This window comes from Pongo abelii, chromosome 3 (assembly GCF_028885655.2).
Source record: "Pongo abelii isolate AG06213 chromosome 3, NHGRI_mPonAbe1-v2.0_pri, whole genome shotgun sequence".
NCBI lineage: Eukaryota > Metazoa > Chordata > Mammalia > Primates > Hominidae > Pongo > Pongo abelii.
The window spans coordinates 27,958,905-27,982,627 of NC_071988.2; the positions used below are offsets into that span (position 1 = coordinate 27,958,905).

General features: G+C 34.7%; 1 long non-coding RNA gene across 1 annotated transcript in view; it reads left to right on the forward strand.

The window, feature by feature from the left end:
- LOC134761263 (uncharacterized) overlaps positions 1-23,090 on the forward strand; it is a 29,962-nt gene extending 6,872 nt beyond the window's left edge. Inside the window, exon 2 of the long non-coding RNA XR_010139651.1 lies at positions 300-23,090. This is a non-coding gene — a long non-coding RNA (uncharacterized LOC134761263). The remainder of the gene's footprint in view (positions 1-299) is intronic.
- The last annotated feature ends 633 nt before the right edge of the window (positions 23,091-23,723 follow it).

A 23,723-nucleotide genomic window follows, 5' to 3' on the forward strand; every position in this document is an offset into this window, starting at 1 on the left:
TTTTAACTACCTCAGTGTGATAGCTCTTACACACATGCCTGGGACCCAACGTAGAGAGTTATTCTCGGCATATCAATTCTAATTACACACTCAGAGCCTGGGAAAATGGCCAGTGGGCAAGGCCAATGTCCATGTATCCATTTGGTATATTATGAACCACACTTTATTTAGAAACTCATGTATTATGTGGCACACTTAAGCTCCCACTCTAACGGAGAAACATAAAGATGCTTTGAGTCTCCAGGTATGACTGTGTGCTCAAGAACCCTTAAAATGTCTGAGCATTCCTTTCTCCATAGTGCGTAGTCATCAGAGTAAATGATCATATTTCCCGTTTGTAAAAGGACATATGGCAAGACCCTTCTTCCTATGGATGTAACTACTCTTCAATCAAAGGATTCTGGAACAGAAAATGTGCTTAGTTCTGGAAACTTAGCCAGAGATTTTGACTTATCTTAATTGCAGTGGCCTCTCTGTATCTTGCATTTGTGTATGTATGTATGTATGTGATAATAAAGGTTAAGCAGCAATTTTATTGACTGTGCATCTAGCTTGACCCTAGTAATGCCATATTCTCAGCCCCCTGTGGGTCAAGCTCTGTTAGCTGCTCTTTTGTAATTGAAGTTGAATAAATTAACAAATTTAATTTAGCAAATCCTTGGGCACCTACCTGTCTTGCTGAATTTCAAGAAAATTGTGGCTTTTTGGCTTGTGGAGGATAAATGCTGCTTCCTGGCCTCTATTACTTTGAAGAGTCCACTATTTCCATGGATATTAAGAATTCTAGCTCTGTGACCCCCTTCTCCTATGATCAGCCATGGCCTGAAGAGAAGAGTCATCATTGAAGTTCTGGTGCCTCACTCACCATGTTTCTAATGACCTGGGTGAATGGTGTTTCTTCTGGACTTCCTGGTGTTCACCAGATACATTGATTATGTCATTCTAGCGTGCTCCTTCCCTCAGTCTCTTTACTTCATCCTCTACCACCTGTGAGGGCAACATAAATATTTCCACTTTACTGAGCACCAGACATCTTTTTTTTTTCTGGATTTCTAGGAGCTAATCCAGCAGCAAATTTACCCCATTCTTTTTGTCCCTTACCAGGGAGTTAAATCCCATGTCCTGAGAAAATGTTCCCCAAGTTAATTAATTCTTGCTTATTTATAGTTACATTCTATCCCTCTTAATCAAATACTCTAAAAATACAATCCCTGGAGTATTTCTCTAGCTCCTACTTGATCTTTCTAATTAATTATTAAAACCAGTTTAGTGTTTATTTTTTTCCCTTCTATCAGCCCTAGCTCATTTTCAGCAGGATGGTGATGCAACTTATCTCTAGTTATTGACCTAGCATCCAAGGCAGTAGATGGAGGTAGCTCCCATGTGGAGTACTACTGCCTTATACGGGAGGTCCGCTGTAGCTGTTAGAGCCTCAGGGTACTGCTCAGCTGTGTCCAGGGGTGAAGTCCTCTTTGTAAATAAAGCGTATTGTAAATAAATAGAATTATAATTTGCAGCATGTTTGTACGAACAAAATATTAGTTCATTTTTTAGTATGTATTTTTGGTTTCTCTTTTATTCCAGTGATTTGTGTTACTATTCTCATCATAGAAATTTAGCAAAAATAAGTTTAACCACCATGAAAATCAACACTTGGTTCCAGATTATGCAGTTTGGGGTTACTAATATATTCTTGGCTCCAGATTATGTAATTTGGGATTACCAATATATGAAGTGATCCCAAGAGTCAGACCTTTTATTTTTATCTGAGTTCTCCCCCAACACTAGTTTTTTGTTATTGTTGTTTTCTAAACAACTTTTGACAGGAAAAAGAAACTGGAAAATGTACACAGGTTTAATTTTGGAAAAATATACTCATCCTAAAATATTTTTTATTGAATGCAGTGTCTGCCATATGTAATCATGGTCCACTGTGCAAATATAAGGGTTAGAGGCACCAGTTTTGCTTTAAGATAACCTGATAATTAACAATAACAAACCAACTACATTACATTGAAAGACAAAGCCAACTTCAAATTTTCTACTTTTGCCATCATGTTGTTTTTATCATTGGATGATAGTGGTATGTAATGGCCATAGTGTATATCATTTTTAATAATGCATGTTATTGAGACAGCCAGACGGGAGTGGGTCCCTGGAGAAACTCCAACCAGCCTGCCCATTTGGGTGGAGCCTCAGGAAGTTCATGCAATTTGCAGCAGGGAGGAGCCTCGCCCCTCCTCTTCCTGTGTAGACCTGGGATTCTACAGCACGCAGGAAATGCTTTAGCAGAGACTCTGGCCTTGCAACCCTGTCTTAATCACCATTTAATTGTCTGTGAGCCTGAATTTTCATGGACATGGGACAAAGAACCTCGTTTTTAGCTGAAATAAGGAAATGTCCTGCAACATTATTTCCAAACTCATGAAATAATTCTCAAAGACTTATGCGGCAAAATAGATTACATGAGGTTGGTACAAAAGTAATCGCAGTTTTTGCCATTACTTTCAATGCCAATAATAAAAGTAACATTAATAATAATAAAGGTAAGAACAGCTGTCAGAGTGGTGAAATTTTAAAAAGATTTATCATATCATTTGGAAAACGAATTTAGGGTTCATACATGTTTGAAAAAACCTTTAGCTAACACTAAACCAAAACTTCCTACAGAAGTTACATTGTAAGCATAGACAATCAAAAAACTAATTCATATTAACTTATGATAGTGTTAATATTTTTTTCTGAAGTGTGTTCTTAAAATTTTCTTTAATTGCAACTCAAACTGCTTACATTTTGCTTTCATTTTAATAAAAATATTGTTTATAGAGTAGAAATATACTTTTTAAAAATTAAAAGTTCTTGGGCGAGTGACCCAGGAACAATTACCTAGAACAAATATGGTTAGCATGAAAGCATTTAAAATTATATCAAGACGACTATTTTGTTGTTAATGATTTCATATGTTTCTTAATGGAAATTAGACAAAACATAATTACCACATCAAACTATCATAGATATTACTTATATTTTTAAGTAAAAATGCTTAAACATTTGAGAAGCCATGAAAACATATAATTATACAACTATGAGTTAGCAAACATTTACCAAAAATAAAAAAAGGTATATAATGGTACAGTTATAAAACATATGAAACACTTTTTCAAAATATGTACTAATGTTAAAAATATGATTAACCTGTGATTCAGAAGTTCTGTTGCAGGTTACATATCTTCCTCCAAAAAGAAAGTTATTGCTTACAAAAATGTTATCAGCAGTCTTATTCACAATAGTCAAAACCTCAAAGCAACTCAACCGTTATAGGCACACAATGGGATACAACACAACAATGAAAAATAAGCTATTACTGCTAATGACAACGTGGATGACTTTCACAGATGTATTGTTGAACAAAAGAAGGTAGACACGAAATACCACATACTGAATAATTCCATTTACATAAAGTTCAAAAGCAGAAAAAACAAAGCTATGTCAGAAGTCTAGAGAGTGGTAAAGGGTATGAACTCAGTGGGGAAACAAGCAAGCCCACCGGGGGCTGGAAACCTATCCTTTGATCTGAGTGGTACTTGCACAGGTCCATGCATACTTAAAAATTCATTGATCTGTATAGTTAAGATTTGGGCCCTTTTACTGCATAAAGTTATACTTTGATAAAAGAAAATAAACATAAATCTGTGGTAATAATAATGATAATATTACAGTTGGTCAATTTGGGGAAAAAACAAAATTTCAACTTAATTTCTCATTTTATGAATAGTAAAACTAAGACTCAAAGAAGTTTATTGACTTGCCTAAATAGATACCATAAGCTAGGGAAAAAATTCAGACTAAAAAAGTCTCTTTACTCTCTCTCTTTCTCTGATATGGTTGCCATGTTAGGCATTTTCTCTGTCATTTTGCACCATCTATCTAGGCACAGAGGGAACAGCAGTATAGCGAGTCACATAAGAGCCTGGTTTTTGGTATTGGTTGCAGAGAGAAGGATGGCAAATGTTAAATTTTGTGTCTTACATCACTGAACAAGAGCAATAAAGCACAATAGGTCTGCATTTAAATTGCTGAGGTTGTCTATCTGAAAAGGCAATGAATTGCAAACATGTTAAAGAAAAGAAGTATTTCAGAGTGGATAAAAATGTGGAAGCCCTGAAATATGTCCTCTGAAATATATGTATGAATTAATTGCTCTTCTGTTGAATTGTTATTCTTGGCTGAATGGGCTTCTGTTTTAACCCCACTTTCCTTGGATTTGCATCAGTGTTTTTTTAACTGTTCTGCTCTAAAAATCCATATTTGCCATTTTATAAGAGCAAGCTCCTATTTAAACATAATTAGTGAATGTGCTAGAAACAGCCTCAAGCAGTAAAAGTCCAGCACATCATAAATGTCCAGCATCAAAGAAATTCTACAAGGCAGTTACTCTGATGTGAGAGCTAATAGGAAGGAAATTAGCTAACAAATAATTTTGGTGACCTCGAAAGACAAGGGAAGAATGTAGAAAAATATTTAGCATATTTCATTTACTTTCTATTCACATGTAACAGAAGGACTGCGAACCCTTAGAAGCTCTGTGATTACTTTGTAGTTAATGTACCACTTCAATAATATATTTCTCCTTTCAAATCATATTTTGTCACTACTGTACAACCTGCTTCCCTAAGATAATCAATTAGGTTGGCAATGACAACAAATGTTAAACTTGGAGGTTTTTTTCGTACTGATTTTTTTCTGAAGTCTGAGAAATCTTAAGTGATATTCATTTAATTTTAAATGTAACAAAAACATACAGGTGTGAATTAACAACATGATTCATTAAAAGATCTTTTTGTTTCCTCACATTGGAATCAAAAGTGTTTCACAATTTGACTTGCAAAACAAAGGACAACACAGATTTTATGATTTGGGAGAGATGGTATGGACACCCAAAAAGCCTTTCTGAGCAGAAGGGATAGCTTGCATTGTGTTGCCTTTTTCCAAGGCTAAATATCCCATTGGAAATACTCCCTCTTGGACCAATTAATCCCTTTCTCAGAGCTGCTCAACTACACACCAATGCACTTGTCACTTTCCAGTTGCCGTGTATAGGAAAAAGAAAGACAGAATTCTGAATTATGTAGGTCTCTACTACAGGGACTTTTTAACATGTTAGACTTCATTATGATATCAAGGAAGGCATCTTGTCAAACACTGGATCTATCATATATATCTATATTATTAAAACTTTGATTAATAGGAACATAGATCTAAAAGCCTCAATTCACTAATTTTTTCCAGTGTTCCACTTTTAAGAGATAAAGAGAATTTTTTAAAGAAAAAAACACTAAAAAGATAATTTCAGGAATTTATTACAAAATTTTAACTTTCAGCCTCTTTTTCAAACAATTTAGCTCTTCTATTTACCAGATCCTTCACATATTTGGTATTGTAGAAGATAAAGGGAATTCAAAATCCCTGACTTCAAGGTGTTCAGGTCCAACAGGAGAAACAGAAGTCTGTAAGTTATAGAATTAACTACAAGAAAGATTAATCCATTCTACCTGGAAAAGAGGAAGAAAGTATTAAGAAAGGCTGAAAGAGAGAGCCAGTTTTTCTAATATGCCTGATCTCTCCTATAATTACATTATTTTAAAGTGATGCTGAAACTCTCAATGATGATAAATCACCAAAAAGTAAATAATGCTCACTTTGAACTGAGGAAGAAAAGTGTATTCAAATATAATTATGTGCAACTAATAAATATCATAGGTATGGAGATTAGCATTCATAAAATGAGAAAAGTGATAAACCACAACCTTTAATTGTATATACCTACTAAAGATTTTCTTTCATATAGTCAATACACTACTTTTTATTTATTCTGTCCTCACATTGTATAAGCATGACTTGTGGGACGTGATAATAAACCAACTAACCATCAAATAATAATAAGTTTTTTTTTTTTAACTACCTTTTTAAATGTGTTCTCTGGGGCAGATCTTCCCATGCTACTGAATGAAATTAAAGGTTAATCTGGTGTGATTTTTTTGTTGTCATGTTGTTGCTTTATTTTTGGGTAATTGAAAGTTCCTTGGGTAGTAAGTAATATGCAGCACAATGCAGATTCATAATAAAATTAAAAACAGTATTGCAAGTTCTACTGTGAAAGGGATAGGATAGTCTCTTTTCTATCCCCAATTTTATGTCTTCCGTCTTTATTTTTGTATCAGCTACTTCTGACTCCAAAAGAATAGGGATGGGGCTGAAAATGAGAAAAATAGAAAAGAAAAAGAGTTAAGAGAGTAGAAAAATAATGGCTTACCAGCACTGACAGATTATTTTCTCTAGTTTAGGAAAATTTTATTGCTGACATTTCCTTTTTTAAGAGTTAAAGAAAGAAGAAAGAAACGTGAAAAGCAGCTCAACAGTCAAAGACAGATTTATTTTGGAGAATAAACCTGAGAGGGGTTTCTGGCCAATTTCAGGCGCCTTCTCTCTTACGGATTAAGGGTATTTAAGGGTTTAGGGAGGGAGAGCTTATCACACACTCAGAATGTTTCTGTGTGTAGCAGAGTTTGATTGCAGAGCTGGAATGTCTCTGGTCAGAGGGGATGTTATCTCGGGGCTGGCATGTTTTTGGTGGGAGAGGAGGTTGTCTCAGGGTTGGCATGTTTCTGGTCAGGGGTGGTTTATCTCAGGGCTGGAATATTTCTGGTCAGAGGTGTCACTTCTGGCTTATGGTCATGCTGACATTAGCCATTAGGCTTATGTTTTGGGGCTGGATTTAGGAAGTTTTTAATCAAGAGGAACTTAAAATGGCAGTATTTGTCCAACATGGTGATGCTCCTGCTCTGTCACCTTTCATGCTTGTTTTGATTTCCTTGGAATCCACTTATATGCTGGATCACAGAACATTTTCTCCCTCCGTTCCCTTAAAGGAATTGAGGACCTCTCTATCCTGGATGATCCTTTACATGATCACTAGCCCTAAAACACCCAGAGGTCCCTCTTACTAATTTATGCTTCACTATGGAAGATAAAGATAACTAACAACCAAACAGTCATGATCCTTGTTTGTAGTGTAGAGTTGTTTCCTCAAAGTGGCATCTTAGTAAGGGGCTGTATTTTGAAGAATTTTCCTTAGATCTATGCAAGGATGTGGACTGTGAAAAGATCCAATGTACACCCTTGCAGATCAAACTGGGTTAGACGGTCTAACTTCTCAGTATCAAGAAGAGTAGGGAAGAATTTTAATCACCAAGAGTAGTCATACTATAGAAGGACCTTGAGCCCCTAAATGACTACAAGGAAGAAAGCCCTCTTCCTACTTGTTTGGACTTTATATGATCAAGAAATAAAATTATATCTTATTAAGCCTCTGAATGTGTAGGGATTATGTCTTTACAGCAAGAACCCAGTGTTGCTTTAACTAAAACATTCCTCTGTGAAGCTCTCAAGTACAGCATCTGAATATCCATATACCTTGTATATGTTGATCACAAAGTTTGAGCACACAGGTTGCCCACTTCAGTCACTTCTCCTTTGTTCTGCTTTCAAAGCAGCTGCCAGCTGTGTTTTGCTTTTCCTATTTTCCAATGTGTGAGTATGAGATCTCACCTTCTATCACTGTGATCCCCAAACTTAGTGATATAAATAATATTTTTCCAGGTGGTCTCCCAAAACCTCTTTGGTCTCAACCTCCAGTCCCTGTGAGAGGGTCCTAAGAGTCACAAAATCCCTTTTGCAAGTCTTTGGCAGAAGTCTTAAAACTTACTTCAAAATTGCAGTGCTTATTTCCTATGGGCTTTAGGCAAAACTCATTGCAACTGTTTTTATATCCATAGAGCACTTTGAAATAGTCCAAGCATTTTCACAATTACTTTTTCTACCTGATATTACAATATTAGGCACACCTCAAGCCAAAACAAAAGAGCAGCTACTGAAAACAAATTGGGGAAAACATTTACCCAAAGTTTTTTGAGCCTCTTCTAATCATACTTTCTCAGAATTATTATAAAATGAGGATGGAGAGTTAAATTGTTTTAAAAGAAGAAGTCACAAATCTTTGGTACAATGAAACTATATTTTCTTATCTCAGAAAATAGTGAGTGTTACAATTAGAATAGTTGTGAGAAATAAAAGAGAAAAAAAACCCAGGAGTAGAAGAGTTTAATATCACATAATGCAATAACATTTAAAAGGTACTTATTACATTTTATAGTATGCTATCGGTATACTCTTCTTTAATTTATACTGTATAATTTCTTTTTCTTTGGTGTACGAGGTTAAGGGAACTCTTCTCAATAATTTGTGTCCTGTAATTGATTTAAATAGTGCAGGATGAAGAGAGGTCAACTTTAGGAGAAAAAAAAATTGTGACACAGAGTGTGAAGAATCCTACCAGGAGAAGATATAGGTCTTCTTAATTGTACTGAAGTTTCATCCTTGAGGCATCATCAACTAACCTGGCAAGTCAAAACCCACAGCATTAAGTTCAAGGACACACAAGCAATGAATTGCAGAATGCCAGGCTCCTGGTAATCCAGGAAATGGTCTCTTCTAACCCCTGTGCATCCTCTCATTTAGTTTGGTTTCTAAATGAGGACACAAACACCTGTTCCAGCAGCAGGTGGTATTTGTTTATTATAGCTTTACCTGCTGGGTTTTAATAAGTCTGCAGCTGTAGGAACCCGCTTAAGTAACAGTTTATAGCACCAGATTTTTACAGAGTGGTATTTTCCATGAAGAAGCAAAGTTTTATATAACACTTTCATCATGCACAAAACATCATATAAGCAGCTTTTATTTCTTCATCTCTCTTTCCCTAACATTTAGGACTACTAATTCGTGAATCATTTCACATGCAGAGTTGGAAAGCTAAGCACTTATTCCTCTGCCTTGAGGGAGACTCCGTGCTCTCATTACAAAATCTTCATTTCTTAGAGAAAGAGCAACGAACCTCTCTCGGCTTGTACTACTGCTCTTTTGTATGCCTCAGAAGGAGTGTTAAGGCGACTTCCATCTTAGAAGGGAAGACAAAAATAAGATCAAAACAATCAATAGGATAAAAGAGAGCACTCCATGTAGATGAGAATGAATCTCTGTACTCAAACTGCATAACAACTCTTTAATAAACTCACACTGAGAATTTAAGAATGACTTAAATACCATGAGGTAAGAAAAAAATGTTGAAAGAAGTGAATTATCTTCTTGATAATATTGAGAATTTATTTAAATGTAGTTCTTCCTTTAATTCTTAAAGAAAGCACATGGCTTTTTTACTGGTTTCAGAAGATCGTTCAGTTAAATCTGTGTAACATTTATAAAATTGATGAATAAAACAATAAAATTTATTAGTCATTCTGAACTTCTTCAGGACAGTGACCCTTTTACTCATTTTAATCTCCAGTGCTTAGCTGAGATGTTACCTAAAGCAGAACTCTAAAATATTTGAGAAATGAGTGGATCAGTGAGCGATGCTGCTCTCAAATATCCACAGGACTCTATCTCTCTTGCTTGAGTTAAGTCTTTGCTCAGATGTCATTTTCTATAGAGGCCTTTCTCACATGCAGTAATTATTATCCAAATCATTATTTTACTTTATTTTTCTTTATACTCTTTATCCCAACCAGACATTTTATGTGTTTGTTCATTTGTTTATTGTTTATTATTTATCTCCACCTATTTATCATCAACTTTATCAGGGCAGGGATTTAATAATTGTTTTTACTAGTTAACCACTAAGTCTAGAGGATTTAGTGTGTCAAGGACATTGTATGTGATCAATAACTATATGTTGAATATTAAAATGAATGAATAAATTAATGATTAAGTGAGTGAATAAATAAGTGAATGAGTGAGTGAACAGTCTTAATTCTGAAAATGTTATCAGAAGCTCTTCTGTTGTTGGGGCTCAGAAACTAATACTCCAAAATACGGTGTTTCGGCATGCTGAGAGCCCTGAATTAAAAAAAAAAAATTGAAAGGCCTCAGAAATAAACTTGAGAACCAAGGTCTCTCTCTGACCTTTCCCCACCCTCTGTCTCTCTGATCATCTTACTTTTCTGAAACATGGGAAGGAACTCTCTCTGAAATTCATTTATCTGACTGAGAAGCTTCTTTATAAGACAAATGAAATTGTCTTAAGACCCATTTCTAGGAATCTCATCACATAACCAGGAAAGATTAGCCATCAGAAAAAAAGAAAAGCCTGGGAGCCATCGTCCTGCCCAGGTGGACTTTTCATCTATTCTTCTGAGGACAGCTCTGAGAGAGACTTACCTGGAAGACTTTATCTGCATAAGTCAACCTTTGTTTACAATCAAGTTCTGCCCTCACCTTCCCGCCACCTCCCCCAGAGCATAGAAGAATATTGTCCCACACCATTGTTCTTTGGGCTCATTCATTTTCCCTGAAAATTGTTTATGTCTATGCCCCTTGCCTTTCTTCCCCCTTGAGGAAGGATATATAAGCACTGGGGCTTCATTGTATAATTGTGTGATCATTCTCCTGCAATTCTTCCATGCTTATGCATGCAAATTTATTTAGCATGCATAAGCATGAGGGAATAACAAAAGTGAAACAGAAGCAAAATTTTCAGAAAGCAAATCACCATACTTTTTAGCATTGCTTGTAAACAACAGAGAAGAGATAACTGTAGGTTTAACTCTGTAGAGTTAGAAGACTTGTGCTGAACCAAGCTTCCACCTAGAGATTCAGAAAACTAATTTTGCATTAAAAGCCATAAAAAGCTAATCTTGCAACATAAAATAGTCAAGATCACATTCATTGGAAAAATTGTATATGAAAAATGAGACTATGGATTGAAACGTCTTTACATACAATGAAACCATACCCAAAGACATGTCCACAAAACAGAAAAAAAGTGTAACATAATATTTCAAAATAATTAAAAGATATTGAAAATGTTATACAAGATATAAACAAGGGCTGGGCGCAGTGGCTTATGCCTGTAATCCTTTGGGAGGCTGGGGTAGGTGATCACTCGAGGTCAGGAGTTTGCGATCGGCCTGGCCAACATGGTGAAACCCTGTCTCTACTGCCTAGGTATGCTGGCACATGCCTGTAATCCCAGCTACTTGGGAGGCTGAGACAGGAGAATCGCTTGAGCCCAGGAGGTGGAGGTTGCTGTGAGCCGATACCGTGCCATTGCACTCCAGCCTGGGCAACAGAGTGAGACTTCATCTCAAAAGAAAGAGAAAAGATATAAACAAGAAAATATAAAAGTATTCAATTATAAAATAAATTATAAAAACAAAGAAAAAATAATTTGTTATGCAGTATAACCTAAAAGAAACATAATTTTTTAAACAATGAAATAATGCCTTGAAAGAAATAGCAAATAAGAGAAAAATAAACTTACAAAACTCAAAACAAAGAGAGAGAGTAAAACAAAACTAACCTGGAATGCAATATAACTGTTAAGTAAATTAAAAAAAAATACTTGAAATTATATACTGAGTTGGCACTTTGCATGCCTGTAAATACTTACTCAGCAAAACCAGTCAAGATATGTTTTTTAAAAATTATTGATATTTTTAGAAAAAAAATTTTTTTGCTTCTAAACAGAAAGAGCAAGAACTTGCAAGAAAAGAAAATTAGATAATCCTAAGACTTGTTAAGGGCAATATTTGCTACAAAGAAAATGGCAGATTATATTTAAGTTGTTCAAAGGTAGAAAATGTCCATGGAGTTTATATTGAGCAAAAGTATTATTCAAAGATAAAGTGTGCAGATAAGCTGTTATCAATATATAAGAACTTGAACAATATTATTTCCATGTGTAATTCCTGAGAAATATACTAGAGAAAGACCTTCAGATCAATAAATGAGTAGAGATTAAGAGAATAACAAAATGAAAATTAAGATTATGGAGTAAATTCTAGAACTAAAGACTAAATAAAAATTAAACTATAATAAATAACATCAATATCCTGTCACTATGTGTGTCACACCTTAAAAAGTGGAGGTGAAGATTGTGAACAACTGAAAAATTTTACTATTTGTAGCAATTATTTGGTTTATTTTAAGAATGTCGGTACTGTAAATATTTATAATGTTATTCTGGACCATTGTTTGTGATTTGCAATTGAAAATACGTAATCATATGGTGTGTTAGTTCTCTCATCCTCTGTGTCCTGTAAAACCAGGATTCACTCTGTGTAAGAAAGAAAAAGTAGAGATAAGGTAATAGAGAATGTTCTGAGTACAACCTTAAGCCCTGCATTTGAGTTAAAAGTATTAAAGTTGAGTCATTTTTTGTTGTTAGAATTGAGTCACTCTATTTTTTAAGAAAGCATGTATTAAATTGCTAAAGGACTCAGCAATCAATTAAAACACGTGAAATGAAACACATAAAATGTATTTAAATTTATGAGTTTAATGCATTTTTATATGTACACATACACACAATAATATTGATTACCTTTGGGAGATAATAAGTACTTTTTAATCTTGAAAACTGGTAAATTAAGAGAAATAACCAAGCATTCTTTTCATATTTTCTATATTAATTTTATAGCTAAACGAATTTGTGCAAGTGAATATACAATGAGGGAAAGTTTCTTTTCATAAAAGTATTATAACAAAAAAAATAAAGAAACTATAGAATTTGACTAGCAACAATTTCCCACTTCGAATTTATTATTTTGTCTCAGCATTGAACAATAATAGGTAACACGATAATGAAAAGAGAAGTCCTAGACATTATGTGTCTCCTGATAAAAGCAAATCAACAAAACAAAAGTCTACTCCTCTCAAACTAATTGAAAATTACACACGAGACTGGATAATTCTCATTTTTCTCAGGAAAAAATGTCACCATCCACTTATTTGTTTAAATAAAATGTCTAGGATTATCCTACATGTCATTCTTTCCTTTTCTTACTTGTCTTACATCTGATCCATTAGCCAGCTCCATGAGGGCAAAGACATGTCTGTCTTGTCACTGATATATCCCTATGGGGTATGTTGACTGTCACAGACCAGGTTTTGGGGAAAAAAATATAAATATATATATATATGAATGAGTAAATGGGTAAAAATACATCAGTCAGTCAAGTAATAAATTTCTTCCAAAAGTAATTATTTCTAGAGTAGCATTATAGATTTGTAGTTAACAGCCGAGGTTCTATTGAGTTCAAATCTACCCTTTACTACTTATAAATTCCTTGATCAAGCTCTTTGTGTATCATTCTTTTCATTTACAAAATGGCTATAATAAGGCCACTTAACTTCCGTGTAGTTTGAAAACTTAAATGAGTTAATATGTGTAAAGTACTTAGAATGGTGTTTTGGCACATAGTGCAAACTAAATTCAACTTGAAAACACAGTATCTATACTCACATTACAGACAAAATTCCACTTATTAACATGATTTTAGTTAAAGTATTTTTGAATTCATAATCCTGTTATGAATGTGCTGGTTTTTATTTAAGTGTCCCTTGTTTCTGCTTCCTTTAGTACAGTTTCACATTATTTAAGGATGCTTTCTTTTTTTCTGAGCAAAACCAGGATCGATGGTGCAATACGCTGAGTACATTCTGACTTCTACATCTTCTTCCTGATATTGAGAGTGCACAGTTATTCTGATTCCTTTACCCATGAAAGAGAGGGGAAGTGTGTCATGTCTGGATTAGGGAGATGACAATAGTATAAATAGGAAAAAATGAGAGTTTAGTGAAATGAGAAATATCATGTGGTTGAGAATCCACATGGTTACAGAGAAAGAAGAACCACGTGAAGGAAGGGAGGAAAGGGGAGAGAAGCAGAGGGAGGGGGAGAGAGAGACTGAGAGAGAGAGAGAGATTTTAAAAACCAGGACTCTAGGAATAATAATGCTATTCACTGACATAGGTAAACAGATGAGACAGGAAAAAAAATTTACTTAGGACTTAACTGGAGATTTTCTTGAATCCTTTGTCACAATAATGTCTGAATTTAGGATTATCAACCATACTCTTGGGGATGATATAAATAAAGAGTAGTAGAATTCCTGAGTGCAGGTAACATTTGAGATACATGAAATAAAAAAGAAAAAAAGGGAGAAGGCTTCAGAGAAGATAGCTTCAGAGAGTGGAAGACAGGTTGGAATAACAGGAAAAGAGCCGCAAGAAAACATCTTCAGGGGAATAAGAAGTATTATACCTTATTATTTGACAAAAGGAAGGAGGGATACAAAAAGTCAGCTGCCACTGGGAAGCAGTGCTAGAAATGGGTGCAAGGAGGGAACACAATAGGTCATTTGTAAGATTTGGTGACAAACCAGCAAGTCCTATTGGAAGAGCTGTGGCCATGGAAAAGACCTTGTAAGAACATGAGAGGTAGAAAGAGAAAAAAAGTGGGAGAAATTCATGGGTACAACTCTTTCCCAAATTATAACAGCAAATTTTTAAGCTTGATGGGAATACAGTTTTTCTGTAGACAGGACTTATTTGGACTGGGATTGAGGAGACTGGGAGATATTAAAAATCCAGAAACGAAAGATAATATTTGAATGCAGATCCTAGGATTTGAATAGAGGCTAGTCAGATTGAAGAAGCATTGTGGTATCTTAAAAAGGTCACTGGAATAGGATCTCAGAGACTAGATTCCCCTCTCAGCTAATCACCAGCGTGGACATAGTTCACTTCATCCCTCTAAGCCTCAGTTTCTTTCTTCTAAAACTAATGTCTTGAACTAAATGATGGCTAACTAAGTTTTCTTTCAGCAATAGACGTGAGACATTGGTTGCGTGTTTGAAACAGTAGTTACAGAAGAAAGGAGGTGATTACAAACAGAAGTCGAAGAGAGGACAATATGAGGGTTTAAAAATGCTTGGCTTAGTTAATTTACTGAGCTTTTATATTTTGTAAGAGTACAGCTATTATTGTATTTTGGAGTTCAGCAAAGCAAACCAAAACACATATATTCCATTTTCACCTAAATTACTGAGTGGAAACAAATCTTTAAAGATGGGTATTTAAGTTAATTATTAGTTCATAGCAAGTTGACTATATTTGTGCTAGGCATATATACATTTCAGAATTTTTTTAAACAAGTTTGGAAATTCTCAAGAATTATGCTAACCTCCCTCTTTTTCAAATGAAGGTTTGCAAACTTTATTTATTTATTTATTTTTGTAAAGGGCTAAAGATTCTAGGCTTGGAGTCTTTACAGTCTCATTGCAATTGCACAAATCTGCCTTGGAAGCAAGAACAAAGCAGTAGAAAATATGTAAATAAGAAAGCATGGATTCCAGTTAACTTTTACTTACAAAAACAGTCATAGGCTGGATTTGGCCTACAGACTGGAGCTTGTCAATCTCTAGTCTATACTGCTGGAATATGTTAATTAAGAATTAAGTATGCCATTTTATTTTGGTTCATTTCAGATCTCTCTCGAGGTCACATATATTTGATATGATAATATATAGTAAAGAAAGAAACCTAAAATATATCAATTATTTCATATTTACTCTCATATTTAAACCTCACAGCACTTTCCTGAAATAGAGACTATTTTTATTTACATCTGAAAAAATTACAGTGCGGGGAGATTAAATAACAAGCAAGTTCACATAACCAAGTGTCACACTCAGGATTTGAAAATGAAACAATCTTTCCAATATATCATACTTCTTTCCATGAACAAACCTCTCTGGTGCTCATTTTTTTTGGTATATTCTGAAGAATGAGTCAAGCATTGGATGTATGCTTCTCTGAAATTAAGTTTTCTAACGAAGAGTTCCCCTAATTATACTACCAGGATGTTGGTGTTGAGTCTTTGAAAGGGAAAACTGTTTTATCTTCTGATTAGGAATGCTTGAAGTGATTAATGCTAATTAGTCTAGGATCTCGCACAATAGGTATTATTTTATAGGTAATATAGAAACTGAGAGTCTGGAACAAGACTGGCATCCAAGTCAGTCTCTAGCTGCTACTGACAGATGAAATTGGAGCTCCGTAGTTCCGTGTGAGATAATAATTCAGATTCTTGGATTTATTTTAACATTCTGTTGGTTTGGGCTGTTTCTGCTTTCTTTCTTTGTTTTTGCCACTATTCATTTCCTAGAGACAGAGTAAAGCAAATTTCTTTGTTCTTCCCTCATTATATAACAGAAAGGAAAATAAATCAGCCATAGAAATCATACTATTTTAGACTTTTGTGTTTTGGTTTTATACCCAAGTAAGGATAGCGCAAGGTACAAAAGAAAAGGTTCTTATTATTCTTTTATTACTTAACAAAATGAAGCATTATAACCCATGTTGTCAAAGATGTGGCCATTTTTAGACATCTTTCTTTTCTCACTGTTGTGCTTCTCCTGGGAGAACAAAGTCATTACATAGTTCACTGCATAGTTTTTCTGTCCAAGCGAAGGAAGATTATTGAGGACTTATCTGACCAGGGACTCTCTCATTTGGGCCATCTGTCTTTTTGTGCTTTCTTGAGGGAATGCAATGAGAGAACTTTTTTTCCCTTTTTTTCCCTCTCATTTAGTGTTTTATGATATTGTATGTGAAGCCATATTTTAAGAATCTGAACAAGCAGAAACACTGCCACTTTGAACACTTTTTATTTTCCTTTGTGCTTGCCATTTCTATGGAGAAATCACACATTTTTTTCTCTAATAATATTAAGAGAAAAGCTATTTTAAGATTGCTGCTCTCAAGGCCAATTTTGCTCTCTCATTTTTGTTCTTACTTCAAGGATGTGCTATTACATTTGATTTATACAGAAACCTAACCTGCCAGGTGGATACTCAGAGAAAATTAAATGGTATTTACCCACCCCCAAACAGTCAATTGCAACTATGCAGAGGTGAAATATTTTGCCTCCTTGATAATCAACAGGAAGAAAAGAGGGAGTAGAGCTGGGAAGGGAGGTCCTAACCAACTAAAGAAAAATCATAGGTTTTCCATAGTATATCTAAGATTGTTTAAAGTTTCCTCTACTGATTATAGCTTACAGAGGTAAAAGGACAAACATTTGTAAACTATTATTTAAATAAAAAATAAAAAAAAGATTGGCTAAATATTTTTGTATAGTATCAATGTTTATTATAGGTAATAAAACAATACTTAATAATTTATTTACATATGGAAATTATCACTGATATAAGAGAAACAAGTGTCAGGCTATAAAACTAATTTAATACTATTTACTCAATTTAAAATCTCTGTACACCACTGCACCATTGACTCCCAGCACAATGACAATGAATGCTCATTATGATGATGCTGAAACTTAATTATTTTTAAAACTGCTTGGAACAGGATTCATCGTCTCAGCTACTCATTCAGTAAAAAGTGCTAGCCATCTACTATGAGCCAAGCCCTATTCTAGTCCCTGTGGAGGTAGAAGAGCAAAAGACAGGTTTCTGCAATTGTCATGTTTTTACTTTTCACAAGAACATACCATTTTGTAATATCACAAGAAGATTACTCTCACTGGTGTAGTCAACAGATATTTATTGAACTACACATGAAACCCTAAACAATTAAGATGCAACGGGATGGTAGAAAAGAAATCTAGTTTCTAAAAAATATTAAAAATACAAATAAATGGACATTTGGAATTCAAAGCTGCTACTCCTCTTAATAATTTAGCATATAATTATTGAGTAACCACAATGTGCTAGTCCTGTGGTAGGTTTTTGGGCTATTGTACAAACAAGACAGATATGATTTCTGTCTCAAGGAGATAGATTATAGGCCTATAGCATGACAGAAATAAATTCAAATTTCTATGGGAACTCATTGGAACCTTCTTTGGGAGTTAACGAAGTCTCCTTAGTAAAAATGACATCATAGTTATGAGTTAAAAGTGAGAGACATCAGTCAGGCTAAAAGAGGAATTGAGACTATTAAGCATGTTTCAAGGTGATGACTTAGCACAGCAAAGCCCTGTAGGAAAGAAAGAGCATGGATGCATTTCTGAGCCTACAGAGAAGCATTTGGCATAGTTGGGCCTTAGATTATAAAATGTGGTCTGAAGTAATAGGAGTAGAAAGATAAGCAGAGGTCTTGAAAGTTTGTAAAAGTTCTTACAAGCCATGTTATGCTGTTGGAACTTTTTATTGAGAGCATGAGAAAAACACAAGTATACTAATCAGATCATGAAATGACATAGTGACATGTCATTGGGTGACTTGAGTGACAACTAATTCACACCAGGCTTTTTCTTTAATAACTACCAAATACATTGAGTTGGGTCATTAGTGGCTACTTCTAAGCTCCATTAATCCTGCTCATTTGACCATAGTTCATGTATTCACCTGACTCCAGCTAGATCTCTTGAATCTAGCAATAGAGTGGACATTAGTCATGTTATTGGCATCAAAATACGGACAAGGTCTATAAGTTTCTGCCTTCCAGAGTGCTGGAGTGATCCTGATTTCTCTACTTCCCTCATTTGCACTGTTTATCCCTTTATTTAAATTATATCGATATCTTAGTATTTGTGCATTCAATGTCTTTTTTTTTCTTTTTTTTTTTTGACATGGAATCTCACTCAGTCACCCAGGCTAGAGTGCAGTGGCGCGATCTTGGCTCACTGCAAGCTCCACCTCCCGGGTTCATGCCATTCTCTTGCCTCAGCCTCCTGAGTAGCTGGGGCTACAGGAGCTGGCCACCACGCCCAGCAAATTTTTTGTATTTTTTAGTAGAGATGGGGTTTCCCCATGTTAGCCAGGATGGTCTCGATCTCCTGAACTCATTATCCACCTGCCTCAGCCTTCAAATGTGCTGGGATTACAGGTGTGAGCCACCGCACCCGGCCTCAATGCCCTTTTGAATAAGTTAGTTATCATCAGTTTCAATGTTGAAATATTACCTCTTCCAAGAAGTCTTCTTTGATTTTCTTTTGGTTCATGTTATTCCTTCTTTGTGGTTACATTAAATCCTATTCTTATCAATACTATAACATTCATCAAGTAGTTTTGTAAATAATTTTAATTCAACTTTTTTATTACTAACCTACACTGTCCAAGCTATAACCTTAACTTTTTGTTGCCACGTACTTCTTCTTATTTATCTGTATATTCTTAGTACCTAGGAAAGAATATGTCATGTAGTAGGAGCTCATAAAATGTTTGGCAAAAGATTGTGTGAATGAAAATTAATTTGCAAAAGAGCAAGACTCAGTCAGAACACAGTTTAGGTTGAATCAGCAAGAACATATAAGTCCCTTTTCTAATGGACTATACTCTGGATGCAGAAAAGAAACTGAGACTCAGTTGTAATCTTGGAGGCCCTTACTCTTGCAATAAGACATGAACAAATGGAACAATTCAAATTTACTTAAGGAGGGTGACATCAACGAATGATAGAATAGAGGTTAATAAGCTTATATACCTCCGCAACAAGTATTCTGCAACTAATCACAGACAAAAGTCTCTGTGGGTACTTCAGGGTTCAGGTAGGAGGCTGTAAAATTCCAGTGGAGTCCAAGACTTAGGAGTGTCATTCCAAGAGGCCAAACCTGTGTCCAAGTTGCTAATTTACTGAGGGTGCTCTCGGGCTTGATACCGCAAGTGATACCATTTCCCATGGGGAATAAATAAGCCCCATTTGACCTTGAGTCTGCAACCAAAACCATTTTCCAAAAGATCTAAGAGGAATAGCACAAAGAAGCGCCTCAGTGGAGAGACTTATCTGCCTGCCAACATTGTCTTGGCAGTGAACCTAAAATTTTCCCTGTGGCTCAGCCCCAGCCCTTTGCAACTGAGGTTCCAGCTTCAAACTACTTGCACAAGGACCTAGAGGGAGTCTGAGCTAATGGGTCACCAACCTGTGTCCCACAGCAGATTTTAAGGAGACTTAATCTCAACCCCAGCGTCTCTCTTGGTATTCAAAGAAATACCCTGTCTATGCAGGGACCTGCTGGGAAATGCAAGTGCATCTAAACTAATGAAATGGGATCCCCAGCAACAGATCTCAAGGGTTCCCAGTTGTAGTTCTGGCTCCTCTCACTGCAGCTGGGGAACTAGCCCTCTCTGCAGGAACTTGCGAAGAGCAGCATCACCATTTGAGTCAAGAAGACAGGTTTGCCAAAAGCTGTCTTACAACAGATTTTGAAGGGGCTCTGTCTCAGCTTCAGCCCTTTCTGCTGCAGCTGGGAATCTATCCTGCCTCTGTAAGAACCATCTGGGCTACTGGGACAGTCCTTTGGGTTTGGATCCTTGGCCAGTTTTATATCGCAATACCTTCCTTAGGTCTTCATCAGGTACATTGGAGTTGGAGAGCTTGATCAAGCTTGGAGCCCTCATGAGACTCATAATAAGCCTGAGTTTAGAGTGTCCTCTAGTGCTGAGGAGACTGCAGTGGTCCTAGGCTCAGGGAACGCAGTAGTCATTCTGCTTAGAAATTTTGGAAAGCCCCTGAAGGAGAATAGAAACAAAACCAGACTGTAAAGAACAAAACAAATCCATAATCCCTCAATATTCAGGCATTGTTGCACATCCACATTGTTGCACACCCACAAGCATCAAGAACATTCAGAGAAATAATATTTCACCAAATAGAAAAAGTAAGCTACTAGAGACCTTGAAGTGATGGAAATGTGTTATCTCTTAGACACAAAATTCCAAAAATCTGTATTAAGGAGGCTCAATGGACTTCAAGAAAACACAAAGAATCAATTCAGACATTTAACAGATAATTTTGTTTAAAAAAAGAGATTAATATGATAAAACAATCAAACAGAAATCCTAGATCTGAAAAGTACAATGAACTAAATGAAAAAATGTAATAGAGAGTCTCAACAGCAGAATTATTAAACATTGAATGAAATTAGACAGCTCTGAGACAAGCCATCTATAAATATACAGTCAGAGGAGAAGAAAGAAAAAAGAATGAAAAGGAGCACTAACAGCTTATGTGGTATATGAGACAACATTTTAAAGAAAATATTTGGGTTATTGGAGTTCAGGAGGGAGTTCAGAAAGGCAAAGTAGTAGAAATCTTATTAGAAGAAATAATAACAGAAAACTTTTCAAGCCTCAAGAAAGATATGAATATCTAGAAGCAGGCTGGATGAAAGTCACCAATAAGATTCAACCCAAATTAGAATAACCTAAGACATATTATAATTATACTCTAAAAAGTCAAATAAATAGAGAGAATCCTAGTAACAGCAAGAGAAAATAAGAAAATAACATATAAGGGAGTTTCAATATACCTAGAAACAGACATCTCTGGAGCAACCTTACAGGACAAAAAGGAGTGTGATGATATATTGAGAATGTTAAAGGAAAAAAAAATCTGCCAACAAATAATGCTGTAACTAAAAAAGCTATCTTTCACAAATAAGGAAGAAATATGACTTTCCCAAACAAAAACAAGCTGAGGGAGTCCATCGCTACTAGACCTGTAATGCAAGAAATTCTAAAGGGATTTCTTCAAACTGAAAGAAAGGATGCTGACATGTAACAAGAACACATCTGAATGTATAAAATTCACTGGTAAAAGTAAGCATACAGACAAAGTATAGTTACTTTAATACTTACTCTAATACTGTAATCAGAGTATTTATACTGCTTATATCTTTGGTATGAAGACTAAAAGACAAACCTATTAAAATAATTATAACTAAATTAATTTGTTAATAGGCACTATACAAAGATGTAAAGTGTAAAGTGTGATATCAATAATTCAAAATGTTGGAGAAAACAAAGTTAAAGTACAGTGTTTGTTTTCTTTTATTTGCAATCACAGTTAAGTTGTCAGTTTAAAACAACTTATTATAGCTGTAAGAGGTTTTTATGTAAGTCTCATGGTAACCACAAAGAAAAAACCTATGACAGGTACACTAAAATAAAAATCAATGAATCAAAGCATACTACCAAACAAAACCACTTAATTACAAAGGAAGACAATGAGAGTGGAAAAAAGAAAGAAAATATCTACAAATCAATTAGAAAACAGACATCAAAATACAGAAGTAAGTCCTTATCTGTTAATAATTACCTTCACTGAATAGCTTGAATTCTCTATTAAAAGATATAGAATGGCTGAAAAGAACATTGGAAACTGTGCAAATATATAAAATTTAAACAACATGCTGCTGAATGACCAATGGATCAATGAAACAATTAAAAAGGAAATTCAAAATATTTCTGAAGACAAATGAAAATGAAAACACAACATATGAGTTATAGCAAAATCAGTTGTAAGAGGGAAGTATATAGGAAAAAACAGCTTCATCAAAAAGTAGAAAGATCTCAATTAAGCAGTCTATTGTTGCACCTCAGGGAATGAGAAAAACAACAACAAATGACTGAAAATTTGTGGAAGAAAAAGTGGTAATAAATACTAGATCAGAAATAAATAAAATAGTGACTAAAAACAAAACAAAAAATCAATGAAGAGTTTGCTTTTGGAAAAGATAAAATTACAAACCATTAGCTGGACAAACTAAGGAAAATGAGAGATAACTAAATAAATAAAATCAGCAATTAGATAAAGGAGACATCAAAACTGATACCAGATGAATACAACATATCATCATAGAGTGTTAGGAACAACTTTACGTCAACAAATTGAATGAATACATTCCTGGACATATACAACATACTAAGACTGAATCATGAGATAACAGAAAACATGAATAGAGTAATGACAAGTAATGAGGTTGAATTTCTAACGAAAGTCTCCCTTAAAAGAAAAGCCCGGGACCTGATGACTTCACTGCTGAATTCTACCAAACATTTAAAGAGGAACTAATACCAATTCTTCTCAAAGTATTTGAAAAAACTGATGTGGAGGAAATTATTCCATATTTACTTTAGGAGGCTAGAATTACCCTGATTTCAAAACCAGACAAGAAAAAATATATAGAAAAAAAACACCTAGCAGACCACTCTTCCAGAAGCACATAAATGCAAATATCTTGAACCAAAATACTAGCAAACTGAATTCAAGAGAACTTCAAAAGGATCATTCACCATGATCAAGTACCATTTACCACAGGAATGCAAGGATGGTTTAACATACTCAAATCAATAAACATGATACATCACATTCAAGGAAAGAAAGAAAGAAAAAAAAAGAAAGAAAGAAAGGAGGAAAGAAGGAAAGAAAGAAAGAAGGAAAGAAAAGAAGGAAAGAAAATAAAGAGGAAGAAAGACAAAAAACATACGATCATCTAAATAGATGCAGAAAAAGCATTTGATAAAATCCAACATTGTTTCATTAAAAGGAAAACCTAAAGAAACTAGGCATAGAAGAAAAACATTTCAACACAATAAAGGCCATTTATGACATACCCACAGCTAACATCATACTGACTGGAGAAAATTGAAAGTATTTTTTTTCTAAAACCTGGAAAAGACAAGAATACTAACTTTCACTATTCAATGTAGCACAGGAAGTTGTAGCCCTAGCAATTAGGCTAGAGAAAAAAATAAAGTGTATCCAAATGGGAATAAAGGAAGTCAAATTGTCTTTGCTTCTATATATGTAACATCATATATAGAAAACTCTAAAGACTCCATGAAAAAATTGTTAGAACAAATACAAAATTTCAATAAAATCAAAGGTTACAAAATCAACATGCCAACATCAGTAGCATTTCTATATGCCAACAGCAAACTGTCTGAAAATAAAATCAAGAAAACAACCTCTTTTACAATAGCCACATAAAAATAAAATATGTAGGAATAAACTTAATCAAAGAGAGGAAAGATCTCTAAAATGAAAACTCTAAAACATTGATAAAAAAATGAAGTTGACAC